This window comes from Spinacia oleracea, chromosome 3 (genome assembly GCF_020520425.1).
Source record: "Spinacia oleracea cultivar Varoflay chromosome 3, BTI_SOV_V1, whole genome shotgun sequence".
Classification (NCBI taxonomy): Eukaryota; Viridiplantae; Streptophyta; class Magnoliopsida; order Caryophyllales; family Amaranthaceae; genus Spinacia; species Spinacia oleracea.
Window position 1 is genome coordinate 98,153,094 of NC_079489.1, and position 5,894 is coordinate 98,158,987.

The following is a 5,894-nucleotide window of genomic DNA, read 5'->3' on the forward strand; positions in this document are numbered from 1 at the left end:
GAGGGACCTAATGGGCGAGCGATTGGGTTTGGGACGGGTGTACTACTAGCGAAAGCGCCGAGTGGACAACATTCGAAGCGTATGCACCCCCCGGTTGGCGATGGGTATCCTTAGTCCCAACTCCCAAGATGAAACACCAAGGGAGCCAAGATTCGTTATGCGGTTCTGTCCGTTCACATTAATATGCTGATTTTCAGGTCGTCCCAACTTGATTGGGAAATAAACGCGGGGTAGGATCGTTTCACCCTTCGGCTATTTTGATTACCTACAAGCACGAGTATTTCCTTCACTATCCCCAGTGGAGTCGCCACTGTGAGGGGGTCGAAAAAGCACGAGGCTAATGCGTGACCTCGTCCCTCGTGGGTGTGACGATTATTTTTATTCAATCAAGTGTAATTGGATTTCCTGTGAGTTTACACCCAATTGACTAGTAATATAGGAGTCGCCATTCAGTTTTTAACAACAATGAGAAAAACTGACAAAACCCGGTTATCGTGACATAAAGGGAGTGCAATTATGTTTGACCACGACGGCCGTAGGTTCCCTTATGATCCCTGGTGTGGGGATCTCTCAACATACACCCGCAAGGTAGAGATTGAGGGTTCGGGGGACTGTAACTACTGAGAGGAGTACTTCGCTCGTCGATAACTCCAGAGGCAGGAGATCCTTACTAGCTCAGCATAAATAATTGAAGGGACATGCGTTAACTATTAAACTAATCTGAGTTGATTTTAGCAATATGCAACATATAATACTAGATCGATCGTGATTATCTGATTTAAATAGTATTAAGGGACCTAGCATGATAATCCAATTTCCCAAAAATAGTATATTTGTTAGGCGTGATAGAACAATGAGATTTAGTTAGTTTAACAGTTCATAAAAAGGGCGAGGAAAGCAATTAAATCATCGAGAAGGGGCACATTACGACGCACCCTTGAGAGGTGCGTCACGGTTCTCAGAAAACTAACCACTTTGACTTTGCTATTTCTCCTTTTTATTTAACGAATCTCAATTATGGGACAGGATACGTTCTGTTCGATTTGTGGATCGATTGCGACAGAACGCGTGAACAATTTCGCAGCGTGAGGCTTAGGCTAAGGGTTGGAGTCAATACTCAGAATATTAATTGTGTGTGTGTCCTTTTCACGTCGAATTTGGGGCTGTATTTATAGGGAAGAGTTCGTGGAAAGATAGAATTGCAGAGTTCTAATCCACAAAGAATTAGGACGGCGCCGAAAATAGGGTCTGGGCTGTTCTCTTAGTCAGATTCGGATTCCTGAAATCCGTAGAGTTTGAGACTTAATCGAGTCTTTTAGCGCATATCAATTTCATGAAGGAATGCGTCTGGGCCCGTTACGAACTCTAGGCTCGTTAGGATTTTAATTAATACGTAACTCTTATTTCCGAATCATATTAGGAATAGGATTCTCATAGTTTTCTATCTCATTTAGGATTTATGTTGGAGTGCAACACCTAATTATGACAGGTTTGTATCTTTTATGACTTGCCACTTTTAACAGCTGCCCATTACGGCAGTTACTATTTTTAGCAGTTTCCATAAATAGCAGGTTTCGGGTGAAATGAAAAGGGGAATCGAGATTCGTTATTTTATAGGAGATGCGTTGTCAAGTGAAGATTTATGCTTTCATCATCGAACCTTTCCCTTTCGGGAATGGGGACAAAAGTAGGTGTCTACAGTCCCTTAATTCAGAATGCGTCTTTTGTGGATTATGGCCTTTCGTATGAAGGAGATTTTGAGTTGGAATATGCCAATGATATTAATGAGAGGCCTAGATATGATAACTCCAATGGTCAAAATTTTGCTAGGCAAGCACCTAGAGGGCCCCTATGTATGGATCCCACCAAGATCATGACCAAGAAAGTGGGTATGATAACCACTACAAGAAAACCCGTTTTTTGCAACGACTTTTTACAACGACAAGATTTTGATCGTTGCAAAACATAGTTTTAACAACGACGAACGAATGTTGTTGCGTATGTCGTAGCCATAAAACAAAATTTCATTTCCCACCAACAAAATACTGCGCGGGTGCTGGATTAAAATTAGAAATTATTTTTCGTAACAACATTGTCGCCGCTAAAAAAAACATAGAAGTATAGCAACGAGGCTGTTGTTGCAAAATAAAAATTTATTAGTACAGCAACAACGAAGTCGTTGCTAAATCTAAAAGGAAGACACAACCAAAGTCAGGACCCATCATTCTTATTTGTAAATATGCTCTCTAAAAGTTAGAAAACCTAGAATCCCTTCCTATTTCCGCCACCCTCTTCAACAATTTCGTGCTTCTTCTCTGATGACCCAAAACTTCGACCTTTGTTTCTTCTATAGTGACCCATAGATCCGACCTATGCCATTCCATAAAGATGCTTAAAGGGGAAACTCATTTTTTTCGTTTTCTTGCAGGAGCGTGAGTGCCGTCAAGGTACCTACCGAGCGAAGGAAGCGATATCCGTTAGTTGCAGTCGTCGCCTCTTCGCTTCGCTTCTCTATCATGGCTTCTCAGCCCGAATTCCGTTGATTTTATACTTGAACTGTCGAAATTCGGCCGGTATTTCTCACCCAACTCTCTCTCAAATACCCTAGTTTAAATATTCGGTTTCTTCTCAATTATTTAGGTTTTATCGGGGATATCTAATTGAGTCTGAAATTAGGTTAATGGAAAAAAATTGCTGTGAGTATGCTCTAAAATTTCAAAAATATACTAATAATTTTTTGATCTTCAAATTGGTTGTTCCGATAGTGAATCAACTACTTTAATCAATCAGATAAATAGGAAACATTCTCAACAATTTGATCTTTTGTGCATCGGGTTTGGATTTCCTTTAAATGTTTTAATTTTTCTCAATGGTTATTGCTTTTTATAACAAGAACCAAGGGAGGGTTATAATTCAAAAAATATTCTTTCAAGGAATGTTCCTAACAAAATCTTGTTTTAGAGAAGTGATTCTGTTGGTGGGTTACTGAAGTTTGGTGAATCGGGTTTGATATTTTGCTGCAATGGTTATCATCAGATTAATGTTAGTGTTGGTTTGTTGTGAATAAGAGCAAAGTTACTATCTTCAATTCTATTTGATATTTTTTATAACTTATAATTGAGCTGATGCCCCAGCTTGTTACGGTTTATCTTGGCAGCGAAAGGGTTTCTTTTTAATTATTTTCCACTTACCCTGCTTCAACAAGAGCGTATTTGTTTGCGGGGTGGGTGGAGGTTAGTTACTTTTATCTATGTAAATGTAAGAGGGAAGGTGGATTTAAAGGGTTTTTAGCTTTTGTTGATCATGCATATGCCTCCCAAGCAGAATGGCTCGTTATACACTTAAAGATAAGCCTATCCATGCTTTAAGTTTTCATATTGAATTTTTGTTTTCTTCGATGATGTGTGGGGGTTTGCCTTTGTGGATTTTCCTCATTACAATGATATCTCAAATACATATAAGAGAAGGCAAATGAGTGATTCGTTGCTGATATTCAAAAATTTTATTTTACAAACTACCGAGCTCTTAGCTTTAGGCGTGAAGGTTTTCCTTCTGTCTATCCTTGGTGTCTGTAACAAATATGCATAATGGAATCAATGAATTCCTTGACGTCAATGATTGTTTTCATGGTTTGGGCCTTGGGAAAAACGGGTGGGGGTCATTTGGTACTTCAAACTTTAAAACTTCAATTCGTGCCAACTTCTATTTTATTAGACCTGATATTGCTTATATCTGGTATTTAAAGTAGACAAAGTGCATTATTTCTAGTTTTTGTCTTGTCTTTTTACATTGCTTTCTCGTATGTCATTTAATTCACATTGTTTGTTGTTATCCAGCCACTCCCGGAGTCTGTGGCCCTTATGGAAATCATTGCAGTGGAATATGTTACTGATTTGGTATGTAAGTCCTGATTCTGCATTCGAATTTCAGTTCATTTCCATGTCTGATGTTCTCACCAACTATACACTGCACTTAGGTTCACAAGGCCCAAGATGTGGGTTCAAAGAGGGGGAGGCTATTGACAGAAGATTTTTTGTTCATAATCTGCAAGGTAATTATATATTTTTTGCCTTTTTTGGATTATATCATGCCTATGGCACATGTCATTTAAAAGTTCTTCGGTAATTTCATTGGAACTTCAGGAAGGTTATTGATCATGGATAATAATCCCTCTGTTTCTTAGTTCTTGTTTACTGGAAAGTAAACAATAAACCAACATCAATTCTCCGTATGTTAGTTTGCTGATAATACTTTATATATTTGCCCAATTTGGCTTGATTTAAGGGGCAAGACATTGTTTCAGTGGTTTGTAATATTACATGTCTTTTTACTATTTGAGATAGAAGTAACAGATTTGCTGGTGATTTTTGCAGTCTTCATGGTTTCTTGATTGCTGAAATAGTTGTTGGTTATCTTGCTTAGCTTCATGTTTTATAAAGTCCCTGGTGTTCAATTTTAGGAAGGTACTAGCACCTGCTTCCTCTTCGAATATTCTTGATGTTCAATCACAGTAAGATCTAATAGTACTGTTAAAGTAGCTCAATTCCGATGTTAGGGCAGCCTGGCTCCTTGAGGTGACTACTGAGGCCTGAGTCCTCTCATTTTTTCTTGTGGTATTGTCTCAATTGCACTGATAGGATTATAAAACTGGGTATTGGGTATTGTTGCTCTAAAAGTGTAATCAAATGATGCCTACTCTTGTTTTTATTATGAGAAATCATTTTCTGAAGACAAATAAAGATGGTTGGAAAAGGAGCAAGAAAACTGGTAATCATAGTATTTGAAACAACTTGTGTAACATAACGGGGTATGGTGGTTGAAAAAGATAAATTAATATCTAGAAGTCTACCTTTCTTTTCTCTAAAACATAGATGACTGTGTTTATATTACATTTTTAGTTTCCTGCTCTCAAGTGCTCTAGTTCCTGCCCACTTAGCTTCTTTTTTCTGATAGATAATTGTTTAACCTTCTCCAACTTGTCAGGTGCAAAAATCACTTTCTAAATCTCATCAGTTGCTTACCAAAGTGTTGTAGATGGCAAAAATAATCAACGGCGTGGTGAGGTAGCACATGGAAGTATAAGGGTGAACTTTTGGAACTTTGAAGGAAATAATCTGCTAAAGGCTATTGTATACGAAGTAGTTAGCGGTGATTATTTTATGTAGTTGCTTGAATGACATTCTTTTAGTTTAAAAATGTACTTGTACATATTTTAAGGATTGAATGTGGATGTAATACTGGGGATTTTTTTTATAACAAAGGATTTACTATCTATACTTGAATGGTTGTCTTTTAATTCTATATAATTATATATGTATCCATAAAGAAGCAGGGGTTATATATATATATATATACGGTACACATCCTTAAAATATGTGAGATTTTGCAACGACAATTGTCGCTGCTATACATGTATGTGTAATGTATTGCAACGACTTTTGGTGTTGCCATAAACATCTTTTAATACAGTGAATGAAGAAGTTATGGCAACGACAAATTTATTGCAACGGAAGACGTCGTTGCGTAAACCCAATTTTTAGCAACAACAAAAGTCGTTGTAAAAGCCTTTGGCTACGGGCTTACGGACAACGACCCTGCAACGACATTTGTCGTTGCAAAAGATAGTTTTGGCAACGACAAGGAATTTATTGCAACGACTTTTGTCGTTGTAAAAAACGGGTTTTCTTGTAGTGAACCAAGGCCGAGGTGGCTTTAAAGCGCAAGGCTATCAAGGCCAAGGACCCTATGGTCAATCTCAAGGCTTTGGCAATCAAGGTCAATACAATCAAGGTAGTTATAATCCCAACCATCAAGGTGGAGGGGGTTACAACTACACTTATGGGCAATATAGGGGTGCCTCTAGTGGGGGTTATCCATTGAACTCGGGAGGTCCG

General features: G+C 38.1%; 1 long non-coding RNA gene across 1 annotated transcript; it reads left to right on the forward strand.

Annotated features, from left to right (window-relative positions):
* The first annotated feature begins 2,157 nt into the window (after positions 1–2,157).
* Positions 2,158–5,276, forward strand: LOC110783452 (uncharacterized). Its single transcript, XR_002532062.2, has 4 exons — positions 2,158–2,573; positions 3,837–3,896; positions 3,977–4,051; positions 4,984–5,276. It is a non-coding gene; the product is annotated as an uncharacterized lncRNA (long non-coding RNA).
* The last annotated feature ends 618 nt before the right edge of the window (positions 5,277–5,894 follow it).